General features: G+C 35.6%; 1 protein-coding gene across 6 annotated transcripts in view; it reads right to left on the bottom strand.

Annotated features, from left to right (window-relative positions):
* The window catches only part of MGAT4C (MGAT4 family member C), a 1,374,466-nt gene that overhangs the window by 76,152 nt on the left and 1,280,538 nt on the right, over positions 1 to 17,776 (bottom strand). For all 6 annotated transcript variants that reach the window (XM_063694191.1, XM_055358911.2, XM_055358910.2 and 3 more), the window contains one exon: positions 880 to 929. The gene's annotated coding sequence lies outside the window, so the exon portion shown is untranslated. The remainder of the gene's footprint in view (positions 1 to 879; positions 930 to 17,776) is intronic.

Here is a 17,776-nt window from a genome sequence, read left to right on the forward strand (position 1 = left end):
AGAAATGCAAATTACCCAGACAGGTGTAACAACTGTCTGAGTTGTTACAATGAAAACAATTGAGTTTTCATTAATAAATGGAATCCAGGAAGCAATATAATATAATATAATATAATTCAGTGGTGCAAGCAAAATTACTGACAATCTAGATTCACAATGGGGGAAATTATTTTTCAAGAGTAAGAGTAAAATAAAAATACTTTCAGACAAAGAAAACTTGACAATTCTTTACTAAAGGAAATGATAAAGTATATGCATTTAGCAGATAGATAAGGTGTAAAGTCTGATAAGAAATGGTGGGAAAAAGTAGTAAATGTGTGAGTAAATCTCATATAATTAACTTATAATACAATAATAAAAATTGCTAACTCTTGGAATAATAAAGAAGATAGAGCAAAACTACTCATTAACACAACAATCTGGAGGGCTTATGAGAATTGTAAGATTCTAATGTTCTTGTATTTTAGGAGAAAGTTACCAATATTAATTACCATCCTCTCTGTGTGTGTGCCTGTGTGTGTGTGTGTGTACCTGCACAAGTGTGTGCACTCTCTGAGAGATGCCTTAATTGTATTAGTTGTATTAGAATGTTTTGCTGTTGTTCTCTAACTTGATTTTCTTATATGGTTAACACATTTCCAAGTTTTAATCAAAGTATCAAGTTACATGGCTTGTATTCATAAATGTTCAAGAAATGTTGTTTAGAGTTTATCATGAAAACAACACTATTGAAGAAATAACATAAAACTGATGAGAAAATATTTTCAATTTAGGCATGTGTAGCTACTCCAGGACAATTTTACTTATTAAATATTTTTGATAATACATTAAAAAAGTGTAGTACCTCAGAATACTACCATGAATGACATAGAATCTCACCTTAAGAAAGACGCTGTCATAATCTGTGCTGTACAGAAACCGTTGATACCCTGGAAAAAAGAAAGTCTAATATTACTAATACAACCCACTGGTTTCTTGCTGATAAAAGTAAAATAAAAAGTATTCTCTGTAATAACTTGCCATTTTCCATCTAACTGCATTAGGATCATATTTATAAATCTTTCTAAATTGACAGAAAAATATAGAACAAACATTTTAACATAATTTATCTGTGTATGCATGTCACTATTAATAGACATACCTTTGTATTAAGTTAAATTTTTCATTTAAAGTATCAAATTAAATATTTGAATTATATATAACATAATATAAAGATACACACATATAAGTCTCTTTTAATATTACTATTGACGTCTGTGTTCGTAAATAAATATATTTTATAATATTCCACTTAAGCATAAAGTTATTTTCCTTAAGAAAGTACTTCAGTCAGTATCACTTCACTTCACTTCACCAAAAAGGTGCACAGGCTAGTCTGTTACACATTTATCCATGTTATTGATTTTTCCATCACATATAAAAGGTTACAACATTCAAGAGATTGTTCCTGTTACAACAGTATAAATTCATTGCCTGGAACACAGTTTGCTATTGAATGTCTGCCAGACTGTGTTAACAAGGGTATTCAGAAGAAAACTGTGAAAGTATAAAACAATAAATAAGTGAATAAAATTCTCTAAAGATAACATGCCTTTAAAATTATGTGTATTTTCTTTAAGCAAAGGTAGTTTGAGAAAATAAATATATTCTTATTTTGTACTGTCTTTTCCAACTATACATAAACATATATTTATATTTTTAAAAACTCAGTGCTACTTTGGGCTATTTAAGTAACTCTGAGTAGAACCAATTATGCTGTTTTTCAAAGTTTGGTGTTATGTAAACATTATTCTTTCAGACAAGAGTCAACTGTGAACATTTATATACTCTTGAGGCACAGATTCCTCCAGCTCTCCTGATATCTCCATCAGCATTTCTCTCTCTACTTAAATGTGCCGTGGTCAGCTTCTGTGGTCAACAACACCTCCACTGGAATTTCCACATTTTTCCTCTTTGTCTTCTTCTGTAGCTTCCACAGACAGCAAGAATAGTTGCAATTGGAGACTGACATTTTGAAACAGTAGTAGGTATTTTGGGATTCTCATGTCACATAAACTCATTTTTTAACATGAAGTTATCTTCACAGCCAGTTAGTTATATCACAGAACACAGAGGCTAGGACCTAAAACCAGATTTCATTTATTGGCATGGAGCAGAAAGAAAGAAAGCAGAACTTAAAGAGACCCAACTATAGATCCCAAGAAATTTGTTATTCAGAAGGCTGTAGCAACAATCGGTTGAATCCCATGCAAGCATTGTGTATTTGGTCACAGCAAGGTGTTAGGTTTATGGAGTTTATGTTTTCAATATTATACATTTGAAACATCGATGAAGAGAATCTAAACATTAGAGGTGATCATCAGATGATCAGGCAACCAGGAAAAACAGCATTGGTTTTGAAAATATTATAACAATGTTCACGACCAGAACTCGTGTAATTGGTCTTTTGACTCTACTTACTAGTGATGTACCTTTAAATATAATTCAGGATACATTTTAACAGGATCTGATTTTTTACAACTAGTTCATGAATTTTGTGAAAGACTGATGAACAAAATGGAATTGCTTATTTATCTTTGTATGGCTATCATCAACTAGAAACTTTAACACACTGTAGGCACAGGACTTTAGAATCCCATTAGTGATTTATGAAGTTTATATTCGGCTGATAATTTCTCATAGACACTGATGAAAAATATCATGTACCTGAGAAGAGATATATATATTAAGCCAGATATTCAATTAAATAAAAAGTAATTAAGCAAAGATAATTTCATCTGGTTAAATTAAATTATATATTATTTTTGTAAATATTTTGTTATCAAATCAAAATAATTATAAGAATGTGTTCTATTTAGGTAGAAAAAGAGTATGAATGAAAAAGAATATTTTAGTTTTCTAATTATTAATATTTAACAAATTAGGTGGTATCTTCAATGTGAATAATAGAATTGTATTAGATATATAGTATTAGTACTATATATCTAATTAGTATTAGATAGAATTATAATAGATATAATTTAGTTGATTTTGGATCCATTTTTGTGTGACTGTCTCCTTTCTGAAGCATTATTGTTAAAATGGTTAGTTTTTTGTACTATTGCTCTATAGCATGATGAAAAATATTTTGAGTCAAGTTGCAAATAATTGTGCTAGCATAAAATATTTCAAAGAGTTTTTAAAACAATTGGAGATATGTTTCATGTAGAATTTTCTATAAATTGGCTAATAGAAGTATTTTATTATTTTCAAGAAATTTCTAATATTCAAATATCTCATAGACACTTAAATATATGTTCCTAAATATATGTAATACAATGAATCAAGTTGCCATAATAAGATAATTATACATTTCTATCATTTTTAGATTTTATAAATGTAAACTTTGTTTCTGTGTAAAATGAAAATACATGTTTAAAAAATTTCAGATTAATGGTAATTGATTTGCTGCCTCAAAAAGAGGGCCCAAAATTTTTTCCTTAAAAAAAAGAAAGGTAAGTGACCAAGCCTTCTACAGAGATAGGAACCTAAAAATTATTGTTGATTTGTAATGGTTATAGGAAAGTTTTCAAGATAACAAAACCTAACAAGTGAAAGTGAAATTCTACATTAATATATATATTTTGAATACACATTCAATAAATTTCTAATTTTGAGATAAACAAATTATTTCAATCATATAAATGTCAGGTATTGCTAAATTGTATGTTCAATTAAATAATAAGAAATGCATACTTCCTGTATTATTCTCATAAAAGCAGTTTCCTTCATGAGCACATGAACAGCTTCGAGAATCAAATTGACCACACTACATCACTCAGCAAAATGTATTGCAGATTGGGAACACAAAACATGAAAGAAAATGAAAGACAGAAAGATAACCTTTCCCTCAAATCTATGCTCATCTGAATCTTAAATCATGTATTATTTTCCCTTCATATAATTCTTGATGGGAATCTTACAGAAAAAAAAATGGGTTAAACTGACAATTCTTCACTGTCAAGAGAAACCTATGGTCAGGGATATATATAATTCCCAGAGCTTTCAACATTAATATTTTATGAATCTTGCTGATCTGTCCCATCTGGAAGAAAAATATATCTTTCATTTGTGCAAACGGTGCCTGCCGAGTAATAGGTTTCATCTCTATAAGCTGAGTGGTGAAATGCAAACGGCAGCAAAGGTACTAGGAGGCAAAGTGTTCACTTTATTTCTTTTACTGGAGTCTGGCTGCACTTTATTGGAGTTGCAGAGTCAGCCAAGCAAAGCGAAAGATCTTTGGGGAAGTACGAGTGTCAATTCCTTGCCAATATACCTCAGCCTACACATGTGAATGCCCACGTGTTCAATCTGACTTTTAAATGAGGTGATTAGCCACAGAGGCTTTTTTTTTTTTTTAACATAAATATATACAAGAAGCTTTGGTGACCGGAACATTGGAAAACCATTAGCTGAGTATTTGACTTTGTGTGTGTGTGTGTGTGTGTAGATGAGATGACTAAGAGACAAATTAATAATTTTTGGACACTTCTAACTTAAAAGGCAGGATGTTCTGTCCCTTGGTTGGGCATGACTTGCCTTAGCTGAACTAAGAATTTTGTGTAGGCTCATCTATGACACTGGAGCTGAGTATCCCCTGGGCAGTATTCAAACACAGAAGAGCAAACAGAGAAAGTGTTCTAAGACCCCCTTTCCAAGACATAAACACAGGGCATAATCTCTATAATATTGGTCTGGAAAATGACTTTTTGGGGGAGATTAAGACCCCAAAAGCATAGAAAACCAAAGCAAAAACTAGACAAATGGGATTATATCAAATTAGAAAGCTCTAAACAGCAAGAGAAACAATGGATAAAACAAAAAGATAGCCTGCAAAATGGCAGAAAAAATTGTAACCGTGTATCTCCTAAATTAGTATTCTAAATGTATAAGGAACTCAAACAAACTATTAGCAAGAAAACAAATGGTCCAATTAAAAATGGGCCAAGTACAGGAATAAACATTTCTCAAAAGAAGACCAAGAGGTATACACATAAAATGACCAACAGGTATATACATAAAAAATCCTCAGCCTCACTCATTACCAGAGAAATGCAAGTAAAATTCATGATGAGTTATCACCTGACCCGTTAGAATGGCCATTATAAAAAATGATGAAAAATAAGTGTTAGGGAGGATATGGAGAAAAAGGGAACCCCATGTACACTGATGGTGGGGATGTAAATTAGTACAGCCACTATGGAAAACAGTGTGATAGTTTCTCAAAAATTAAAAAAAAAGAACTACCTTATGATCTAGCCATCCCACTACTGGATATATAATCAAATGAAATGAAATCAGTATGTCAAAGAGATACCTGCACTCCCATGTTTGTTGCAGCACTCTTCATAATAGCCAAGATATGGAGTCAACCCAAGTGTCCAGCAATGGATAAATGGATAAAGAAAAACTATTCAGTCTTAAAAACAAGGGAGTCCTGTAATTTGCCACATCATGGATGAACCCAGAGGATATTGTGCTAAGTGAATTAAACCAAGCACAAAGAGACAGATACCACATGTTCTCACTAGTATGTGGGAGTTATTATAAAAAAGCTGAACTCATAAAAGTAAAGGACAGTAGAATAGTAGTTACCAGGGGCTGGAATGGAGGTGTGGAGATAGAAAGATGTTCTTTGAAGGTTATACAATTTCAATTAGATAGGTGAAATAAGTTCAAGAGATCTATTGTACAACAGTTCAGTGACTATAGTTAATAACAGCATATTGTATACTTGAAAATTGCTAAGACTGAAAAATGATAAGCATTTGAAGTAATGCATATGTTAATTAGCTCAATTTAGCCATTCCACAATGTATATATATTTTAAAACATCATGTTGTACAAGATAAATATATCCATCATTTATTTATCAATTAAAAATAATGAATAAATTAGCTTAAAAAAACAAAATAAAACAATGACAACAAAAGCCAGAAACACAGTGGTTAGGTTTATCTAGTCTGTTAGGTTTATCTAGTTCATAGGTCCACCATGAGTGAAGTGTGGGTCTCTCATTTGGATAAAAATAATTTATGTAGTAATGTATTTAGTGCATAATCAGAAAAAACATCTCAGTTTTAAAGGAGAATTTTCCTTCACTAAAAAATCTAAAATTTAAAACTCCTTGAAACGGTTTCCCTTTTCTTCAGCAAACTTATTTCAATTTTTAATGAAATATTAAGGACTATGATTATTTAACATCTTTCTGATCTTTTAGAACATAAGACCCTTTCTATTTTGTGCAAAATTGTATCCCCCGAGTCTTGCACACTGTTGACAAGCAGTAAATATTCAGTAAGTTTTTGTTGAAAGATTTGCATATTTTTCATTTTTATCAGTAGCTTCCAACATGTTCTAACATAATAAGCCTCAACAAGGCTTGGGGTAAGAGTGATGATGTATTCAAACTACAGCTACTAATCATAAATTTACATAAAACACTGTGTTAGAAATTGAGTGATACTAAAATGCCTAAGATTAATTTCTGGGCTTCAGGGAGTTAACCGTCTAGTTGAGGGAATAAGATATATGTGTAAAAATAATGCCAAATGTGAAATATTAAGTGACTAGAGAATATATGAGCTGAAATTGTACATTAGACAAAAGAAATAAAAGGACATTCCTGATAAGGAGAACCACATGAGTAAATACATTAATATCAAAAGTCTCTAAACCATAAATCATATAAGTGATGTTGAGGATGATGGAGCTTAGAATGACTGACAAAAGAACACGATCCCTGTCTATAAGAATTATCTAATCCCTGATCTTTAATTGATTTGTCTATTAACTCTTTGTCATAGAAAAGCATGTGATTTCCATGTATGGAAAGGATCAACACCGGATACTCATGTTAATATAATATTACCACAAACATATAAGGGTTTTTTTTTTTTTTTCTGACACTCAACTGGCAGCTGGGTGCTTCAAACTTTTTAAATCTTTACCATCCTAAAATGGGTGAGGGTAAAGGGAGAACAGTATCTTGTTTTCATTTGATCTTTACTTATGATTCAAGTATCTTTTCATGTCTTCATTCTCTCTTTCAGCCTCAGCTCTTTTTTCATTCCCCTATTATCCAGTTCATTTGCCTGACTCCTTGGCATCAGCTTCCAGGCTATGCAATCACAAGTGGAGCATATAGTCATTTTCAGAGAAAAGTAGCCATTCATTGACACTCTCTAGCTAAGTAAAATACTTGCTAGTTGTTACTCTTCAATGGCTTGACTATACCACTAGTTTCAACAAGTTAAAAAAAATTATTCCAGGCATTCTTCTGGATAATTTTAATGAGTTCTGTACTCACTAAAACCTTTACTTTGCCATTAACTTGTTAGCTCTATTATGAGCTAAACTTTATGTAAGTTTGAGAAAACTATTATTTGAGCTTAAAAAGCATGCAGTATGTGAAATGAGTGATCTATTTGTTTTTATTTTTTAATTATACTTTACATTCTAGGGTACATGTGCACAACGTGCAGGTTTGTTACATATGTATACATGTGCCATGTTGGTTTGCTGCACCCATTAACTTGTCATGTACGTTAGGCATTTCTCCTAATGCTATCCCTCCTCCACTCCTCCACCCCCTTACATGCCCCAGTGTGTGATATTCCCCACCCTGTGTCCAAGTGTTCTCATTGTTCAATTCCCACCTATGAGTGAGAACATGCAGTGTTTGGTTTTCTGTTCTTGTGGTAGTTTGCTCAGAATGATGGTTTCCAGCTGTATCTATGTCCCTGCAAAGCACATGAACTCATCCTTTTTTATGGCTGCATAGTATTCCTTGGTGTATATGTGCCACATTTTCTTAATCCAGTCTATCATTGATGGACATTTGGGTTGGTTCCAGGTCTTTGCGATTGTGAATAGTGCCACAATAAACATACGTGTGCATGTGCCTTTATAGTAGCATTATTTATAATCCTTTGGGTATATACCCAGTAATAGGATCGCTGGATCAAATGGTATTTCTAGTTCTAGATCCTTGAGGAATCGCCACACTGTCTTCTACAATGGTTGAACTAATTTACACTCCCAACAGTGTAAAAGTGTTCCTATTTCTCCACATCCTCTCCAGCATCTGTTGTTTCCTGACTTTTTAATGAATGAATGATATATTTAAAGTGATAATATAAAAATTTAAAGTTAAGTAGGAAAATAAACATACTAATATTGGAGAAAATATTTCTGTATTTCCTTGATTTTAAAATCAAAGTAATTTTCTTTAAAGCTAACATCAAACTAGTTGAACTTATATTATTTTTATATAAAAAATTTCTTTTATATCCTTTAGACCTCAAAATTTTTGAAATTTGCAGATTCCATAATAATGTATTTCTAAAATTATGTAAACTCTTTTACTAATTATTATTATTTTCTTTTTTAGAGACAGGGTCTAGCTCTGTGGTTCAGGCTGGAACGCAGTGGCACAATCATGGCTCACTGCATCCTCAAATTCCTGGGCTGTTATAGTATCTACCCTTTTGGTCTTTTCAGTACATTTCTATCCAATTATGTAAGTGAATGAAACTCTGCTGCCAAAAGGAAATTCTGGTCAGATCCCTCTTGTTTCTGATCCCTTTATTGGTTTCTCATTGTTTGAATAAATACATTTCTTAGCCATATATTTTACTCCCACCAATAATTCTGTCCCGCAACTACCCTGAACTACCTGCCATTTTCCAAACACATTTCATGTGAGCTTTCATGCTTCAGTGACTTTGAACATATATTCCATTTTCCTAGACAATACTTTGATTAACTGTCACCTCTGCAGGAATGGCTGTGACCCCTATAGCAATATTGGTCTCTCTCTCTTCTTGGGACTACAATTAGAGGACTAAGTCCATCTTACTGCAATCTTTGTGTGAATGCCAGTATCTACCCAATGTTGTAACCTCAAGGGCAGAAATCATAGCATGCCATTTTTGTGTTTGGAATACAGTAGATCTTCAATAATTGTTTGCTAAATGACTAGTATAATACATTAATATAAGATTTTCCCACTAATTGGAGCTTTTAACGGAAATACTTTAATTCAACAAGATTTCTATAGCAGACAGAACTTTGACTTCTATACACTGCTATTTAAGAAACTAATTTTGATTTGGCAGTTGTTTCTGGATGTCTCAAATAACATATTATTATAGATTTACTTAAATGTAAAGGCTTTTTAAATCTAGATTTTAACCTACATTGCCACACTTCTTTGCTTAATGATTAAATGAACTTTTGCTTAGATTTTTATAAGAGAAAAGAGACAGTAAATAAAATGTACATTTAATTAACACAGTGAATATTTTTTGTATCTACATATTTCAATTGTTAATGGGATTTCATGACCTAAATTGGCCAGAAAACTGTAATATTATTTTATTACACTCATGCATATAAATGCTATAATAAATCTGCTAGAAAGAGATAATGCAATCAAATTAAAAAGCCCCACCAGAAAGATGACAGTTTTCTTTCTGGTCATTTCTTTGAGTAGTTTGTGTAAGTGGTATAAATCTCAAAAAAATCTATAAAATATTTTACAGTCTGCCAAATAAAATGTTCAAATTCCTCTCATGACTTCTTTCAGCAAGAAAAATGAACTCAATATTATGCTAATAGTAAAAAATGTTTCCCTAGTAGTTTATATAATATTCAAAAAAGCTTACAGTTAATTATGCCTTACAATTTACAGTTCTTTAAAATTGGGAAATGCTTTAAGCATATTATTGTCATCGACTCATACAATAGTCTTATGAAGCAAGTATAACAATTTGTGATATTAACTTTATTTTTTTTATTGAGAAATGAAATCCTAAAACATTTGGTAACTTATCCAAGGCAACATATATATGTCTTCTAGGTTTGAAATGAAATTAATTCATGGTATATAGTGTAGAAAAATGTCTTTCTCTCTTTTGTTGACATGGTGTTTCTATGATTTTAGTAAAAAAGTAAGAGTTAATTCAACTCCAACAACACATGCTTGAACATCTAATTTATTATTTTATTTATCTTTTAGATGTAAAAATGTCTTGTTTTTTTCAAGACATTTGAAATTCTCCCCAATTCCAATCTTACTAATCAATGGTCTTACATGTATACAAACATTTACAAAGATATGCACATTTTTTTAGGAATATAAGTAGATTTAAAGAATATAACATTTTACACCAACATCTTATTCAATTCATATGCCACAACATTCCATATCTCTGAAAGATCTAAGATGTTTTTTGTTTTTTATTTGTTTTGTTTTGTTTTGTTTTTCGAAACAGAGTCTCACTTTGTCTCCCAGGCTGGTCTTCAGTGGCATGATTTCAGCTTACTGCAACCTCCACCTCCCAGGTTCAGGCAATTCTTGTGTGCCTTGGCTGACTGAGTAGCTGTGATTACAGGTGCCTGCTACCACACTTGACTAATTTTTGTATTTTTAGTAGAGATGGGGGTTCTCCATGTTGGCCAGTCTTGAATTCCTAACCTCAAGTGATCCGCCTGCCTCTGCCTCCCAAAGTGCTGGGATTACAGGCATGAGCCACCGCACCCAGCCTTAACATGTCTTCTTAATGTTCACACTAGCCCTTTCTTCATCATTTATTCATCTCTTTGTTTTAATATTTGATTATCCCTTCGTTGTTTTCTTCTCCTCTCAGAAGAAACCATAGTTCTCTGCAGGAGCTGGGCTCAGACCAGTGTTTCCAGTTTCCTTTCTGCTGGTTGGAAACTGACCTGTCTTCTGCGTTCTCTGTGAGCTACAGGTAGCCCAGGCTACCCCTTTTCTCCCTTTTGGAAGATACATCCCTGCTATCAGAGCAGACTAAGGATATTAAAAGCCTCAATCTGAAGTGGCTTGTATAGTTGACAGAGGCTACATAGGTTGTAGTAGGCAGATCTTTTAGCACAACCACAGTGGGAAACTTCAATGTAGCTGATTACAAGGAGCTAAAGTGAGAAGGGTTCTGTCCCTTTGGTTCTTGCTCCTTTCACTTGCCCCTTTCTCTGTATCAAGAACACCAGAGCAGCAGCCCCTAACACAAGACTCTAACACTGTGTAAGATAAGTTTTCAACCCCACACTGTCTACCTTAAAATACAAGTCAGCACACTGAAACTAACCAGAGGAATAAGAGACAAAGATCTTATACAGAATGAGAACTGGAATAAGGCAGAAAGATTAAGAAAAGACAGAAAGCATTTTCTTTCAAGACTTTTCTTTTGTTATTTCTTGGAGGGAGAGAGGGAAACACACAAACATGGCTATCTACTAGGAATAATTTAGTTAGGTATAATATGAAATGAGGACTAGAACTTCAGTTTTTCCAAAAAAAGTGAAGAACTTGGGGTATGACAGATCTATTTATAGGTCAAGGACTCTACTAAGCTTTCTGACACACAAAGGTAGGCCCCTAGGTAGACTGACCTCTTCTAAATTGTCACTTCATTGAAAGGATAAAGAATTGTTTTTCAATTATAGAATTTTCTGAGGCCTCCAAGTATTTTTTGTTTGTTTATGTAAACAATAAAAGTATTTAGGAAAAGTTCAAGCAACTTTTACAATTGTTTTATAAAGAGTTAGGAAAAGAATGGCTTCCACAGTTTAAAATATATCTAGTTGTTTAATTATGCAAAATGCCTGTTATAGCTTATGCTTATGGCTGGCTATTTAGTCGTATCATGATACAATACTTGCAGTAAAATACAACCTAAGGGGTCTAATAAAGTAGAAATAATTAATTCATACAATCCTAATTAATCAATAATATTTAATTATAAAATTATATCTTAGGAATTAAAATTTTATGAACCCTCGCATTGAGCAAATATGTATAATCTTTCAATTTGCAGCTGTTAAAATCTAAGAGAGATAGCACAAAATGACTGAAGAAAATAAATAGAAACATTTATTGCTTAGATTCTGTATCTTCAGAGGAAAATTTATCTGTAGAATTCAGCCCAAAAATGGACTCATTTCTTTTTTCAGGAATTAGTTGTAAGGAGTGAAATCCTTGGTTTGAAGAAAAATCATAAGAAAACCCCGTGGTGGGCAGACATTTCTTGGTGCTCCTGGGGGACTGAGCTGGCCAGGAAAATTCCACTCTGGAAACTAATAGGGGAAATTTCATATGCTTCTTGGGGAAACATGTAGGGAGGAAGGAAATCCTGCGCCCATCATTTCACCCAGTTTTTTCATCCCCAATATGGGCTTTCAACTTGGTGACAGAGTAGAGGAAGAAAGCCTTGGTCAGGTGCTTCACTTTCAAGAAAAGAGACAGACACTGTCTGTGGTGGCTGAATGGGAACAGCTTTGGTCTGCAGCTCCCAGCAAGATCGACTCAGAAGGCGGGTTATTTCTGCATTTCCAACTGAGGTACCTGGTTCATCTTATTGGGCTGGTTGGACAGTGGCTGCAGCCCAAGGAGGGCAAGCTGAAGCAGGGTGGGGCATCGCCTCAACCGGGAAGTGCAAGGGGTTGGGGAATTCTCTCTCCTACCCAAGGGAAGCCGTGAGGGACTGTGCCTTGAGGAACAGTGCACTCCAGCCCAGATACTGTGCTTTTCCCATGACTTTCACAACCTGCCGACCAGGAGATTCCCTTGGTGCCTATGCCACCAGGGCCGTGGGTTTCAAGCACAAAACTCAGCGGCAGTTTGGACAGACACCGAGCTAACTGCAGGAGTTTTTTTTTTTTTTTTTTCCATGCCCCAGTGGTGCCTGGAACGCAAGCTAGAAAGAATTGTTCACTGCCTTGGAAAGGGGGCTGAAGTCAGGGAGCCAAGTGGACTGGCTTAGCAGGTCTCACCCCCATGGAGCCCAGCAAGCTAAGATCCACTGGCTTGAAATTCTCGCTGCCAGCACAGCGGTCTGAGGTCGACCTGGGATGCTCGAGCTTGGTGAGGGAAGGGGCGTCCGCCATTACTGAGGCTTGAGTAGGCAGTTGTACCCTCACAGTGTAAACAAAGTCGTCAGGAAGTTTGAACTGGGTAGAGTCCACCACAGCTCAGCAAGGCCACTGTGTTCAGACTGCCTCTCTAGATTTTTCCTCTCTGGGCAGGGCATCTCTGAGAAAAAGGCAGCAGCCTCAGTCAGGGACCTATAGATAAAACCTCCACCTCCCTGGGACAGAGCACCTTGGGGAAGGGGCGGCTGTGGGCACAGCTTCAGCAGACTTAAACTTCCCTGCCTGACAGCTCTGAAGAGAGCAGTGGATCTCCAAGCACAGCACTCCAGCTCTGCTAAGGAACAGATGGCCTCGTCAAGTGGGTCCCTGACCCCCACGTATCCTGACTGGGAGACACCACCCAGTAGGGGCCAACAGACACCTCATATAGTAGAGCTCTGGCTGGCATCTGGCAGGTGCCCCTCTGTGAGGAAGCTTCCAGAGAAAGTAACAGGCAGCAATCTTTGCTATTCTGTAGCCACCACTGGTGATACCCAGGCAAACACGGTCTGGAGTGGACCTCCAGCAAACTCCAGCAGACCTGCAGCAGAGGGTCCTGACTGTTAGAAGGGAAACTAACAAACAGAAAGGGATAGCATCAAGATCAAATAAAAGGACATCCACTGAGAGACCCCATCTGAAGATCACCAACATCAAAGATCAAAGGTAGATCAATCTATGAAGATGAGGAGAAACCAGCGCAAAAAGGCTGAAAATTCCAGAAACCAGAATGCCTCTTCTCCTCCAAAGGATCACAGCTCCTCACCAGCAAGGGAACAAAACTGGACAGAGAAGGAGTTTGACGAATTGACAGAAGTAGGCTTCAGAAGATGGGTAATAACAAACTCCTGCAAGCTAAAGGAGCATGTTCTAACCCAATGCAAGGAAGCTAAGAACCTTGAAAAAAGGTTAGATGAATTGCTAACTAGAATAACCAGTTTAGAGAACATAAATGACCTGATGGAGTGAAAACACAGCACGAGAACTTCATGAAGCATACACAAGTATCAATAGCCGAATTGATCAAGCAGAAGAAAGGATATCAGAGATTGAAGATCAACTCAATAAAATAAAGTGAGAAGACAAGTTTGGAGAAAAAAGAATGAAAAAGAACAAACAAAGCCTCGAGGAAATATGGGACTAGGTGAAAAGACCAAATCTACATTTGATTGGTATACCTGAAAGTGACAGGGAGAATGGAACCAAGTTGGAAAACACTCTTCAGAATATTATCCAGGAGAACTTCCCCAACCTAGCAAGATAGGCCAACACTCAAAATCCAGAAAATAGATAGAACACCACAAAGATACTCTTCAAGAAGAGCAACCCCAAGACACATAATCATCAGATTTACCAAGGTTGAAATGAAGGAAAAAATGTTAAGGGCAGCCAGAGAGAAAGGTCAGGTTACCCACAAAGGGAAGCCCATCAGACTAACAGCGGATCTCTCTACAGAGATCCTACAAGCCAGAAGACAGTGGGGCCAGTATTCAACATTCTTAAAGAAAAGAATTTTCAACCCAGAATTTCATATCCACCCAAACTAAGTTTCATAAGTGGAGGAGAAATAAAATCCTTCACAGACAAGCAAATGCTGAGAGATTTTGTCACCACCAGGCCTGTCTTACAAGAACTCCTGAAGGAAGCACAAAACATGGAAAAGAACAAGCAGTACCAGCCACTGCAAAAACATACCAAATTGTAAAGGTCATTGAGACTATGAAGAAACTGCATCAACTAATGGGGAAAATAACCAGCTAGCATCATAATGACAGGATCAAATTCACACATAACAATATTAATTTTAAATGTAAATGGGCTAAATACCCCAATTAAAAGACACAGACTGACAAACTGGATAAAGAGTCAAGATCCATTGGTGTGCTGTATTCAGAAGATCCATCGGTGTGCTGTATTCAGGAGACCCATCTCACATGCAAAGACGCACATAGGCTCAAAATAAAGGGGTGGAGGAATATTTACTAAGTAAATGGAAAGCAAAAAAGAGCAGCAGTTGCAATCCTTGTCTCTGATAAAACAGACTTTAAACCAACAAAGATCAAAAGAGACAAAGAAGGGCATTACATAATGGTAAAGTTATCAATGCAACAAGAAGAGCTAACTATTCTAAATATATATGCACCCGTGCAGGAGCACCCAGATTCATAAAGCAAGTTCTTAGAGACCTACAAAGAGACTTAGACTCCCACACAATAATAGTGGGATACTTTAACACCCCACCATCAATATTAGACAGATCAACAATACAGAAAATTAACAAGGATATTCAGGACTTGAACTCAGCTCTGGACCAAGCAGTGCTAATATACATCTACAGAACTCTGGACCCCAAATCAACAGAATATACATTCTTCTCTGCACCTCATCACACTTATCCTAAAATTGACCACATATTTGGATGTAAAACAGTCCTCAGCAAATGCAAAAGAATGGAAATCATAACAAACAGTCTCTCAGACCACAGTGCAATCAAATTAGAACTCAGGTTTAAGAAACTCACTCAACCTGTAGTCCCAGCTACTCAGGAGGCTGAGGCAGGAGAATGGCATGAACCTGGGAGGTGGAACTTGCAGTGATCCAAGGTCACGCCACTGCACTCCAGCCTGGGCGACAGAGCGAGACTATGTCTCAAAAAAAAAAAAGAAATAAAATAAAATAAGAAACTCATGCAAAACTGCACAACTACATGGAAATTGAACAACCTGCTCCTCAATGACTACTGGGTAAATAATGAAATGAAGGCAGAAATAAAGATGTTCTTTGAAACCAATGATAACAAAGACACAACGTACCAGAATCTCTGAGACACATTTAAAACAGTGTATAGAGGGAAATTTATAGCACTAACTGCCACAAGAGAAAGCAGGAGAGATCTAAAATTGACACCCTAACATCAAAATTAAAAAGAACTAGAGAAGCAAGAGCAAACAAATTCAAAACCTAGGAGAAGGCAAAAAATAACTGAGATCAGAGCAGAACTGAAGGAGATAGAGACAAAATATCCCTTCAAAAAATCAATAAATCCAGGAGCTGGTTTTTTGAAAAGATCAACAAAATAGACCACTAACCAGATTAATAAAGAAGAAAAGAGAGAAGAATCAAATAGATGCAATAAAAAAATGATTAAAGGGATATCACCACTGATCCCACAGGAATACAAACCACCATCAGAGAATAACTATAAACACCTCTACACAAATAAATTAGAAAATCTGGAAGAAATGGATAAATTCCTGGACGCATACACCCTCCCAAGTCTATACCAGGAAGAAGTTGAATCCCCGAATAGACCAATAACAAGTTCTGAAATTGGGGCAGTAATTAATAGCCTACCAATCAAAAAAAGCCCACGACCAGACAGATTCACAGCCGCATTCTACCAGAGGTACAAAGAAGAGCTGGTATCATTCCTTCTGAAACTGTTCCAAACAATACATAAAGAGGGACTCCTCCCTAACTCATTTTATGAGTCCAGCAGCATCCTAATACCATAACATGGCAGAGACACAACAAATAAAGAAAATTTCAGGCCAATATCCCTGATGAACATACATGAAAAAATCCTCAATAAAATATTGGCAAACTGAATCCAGCAGCACATCAAAGCTTATCCACCACCATCAAGTTGGCTTCATACCTGGGATGCAAGGCTGGTTCAACATATACAAATCAATAATCATAATCCACCACATAAACAGAAGCAATGACAAAAACCACATGATTATCTCAATAGATGCAGGAAAGGGCTTTGACAACATTCAACACCCCTTCAGGCTAAAAACTCTCAATACACTAGGTATTGATGGAACGTATGTCAAAATAATAGGAGCTATTTATGACAAACTGGCAGTCAATATTATACTGAATGGGCCAAAACTGGAAGCATTCCCTTTGAAAAACGGGAGAAGACAAGGGTGCCCTCTCTCAGCACTCCTATTCAACATAGTATTGGAAGTTCTTGTCAGGGCAATCAGGCAAGAGAAAGAAATAAAGGTATTCAATTAGGAAAAGAGGAGGTCAAATTGCCTCTATTTGCAGATGACATGATTGTATGTTTAGAAAACCCCATAGTCTCAGCCCAAAATCTCCTTAAGCTGATAAGCAACTTCAGCAATGTCTCAGGATACAAAGTCAATGTGCAAAAATTACAAGCATTCCTATATACCAATAACAGACAAACAAAGAGCCAAATCATGAGTGAACTCCCATTCACAGTTGCTACAAAGAGAATAAAATACCTACGAATCCAACTTACAAGGGATGTGAAAGACCTCTACAAGGAGAACTACAAACCACTGCTCAAGGAAATAAGAGATGACACAAACAAATGAAAAAACATTCCTTGCTCAGGGAGAGGAAGAATCAATATCGTGAAAATGGCCATACTGCCCAAATTAATTTATAGATTCAATGCTATCCCCATCAAGGTACCACTGATTTTCTTCACAGAATCAGACAAAACTACTTTAAATTTCATATGGAACCAAAAAAGAGCCCACATAGCCAAGAGAAGCGTAAGCAAAAAGAACAAAGCTGGATGCATCATGCTACCTGACTTCAAACTATACTACAAGTCTACAGTAACCAAAACAGCATTGTACTGGTACCAAAACAGATATATAGACCAAAGGAACAGAACAGAGGCCTTAGAAATAACACCACACATCTGCAACCATCTTACGTTTGACAAACCTGAAAAAAAAAGGCAATGGGGAAAAGATTCCCTATTTAATAAATGGTGTTGGGAAAACTGGCTAGTCAAATGCAGAAAACTGAAACT

Source organism: Gorilla gorilla, chromosome 10 (assembly GCF_029281585.2).
Source record: "Gorilla gorilla gorilla isolate KB3781 chromosome 10, NHGRI_mGorGor1-v2.1_pri, whole genome shotgun sequence".
NCBI lineage: Eukaryota > Metazoa > Chordata > Mammalia > Primates > Hominidae > Gorilla > Gorilla gorilla.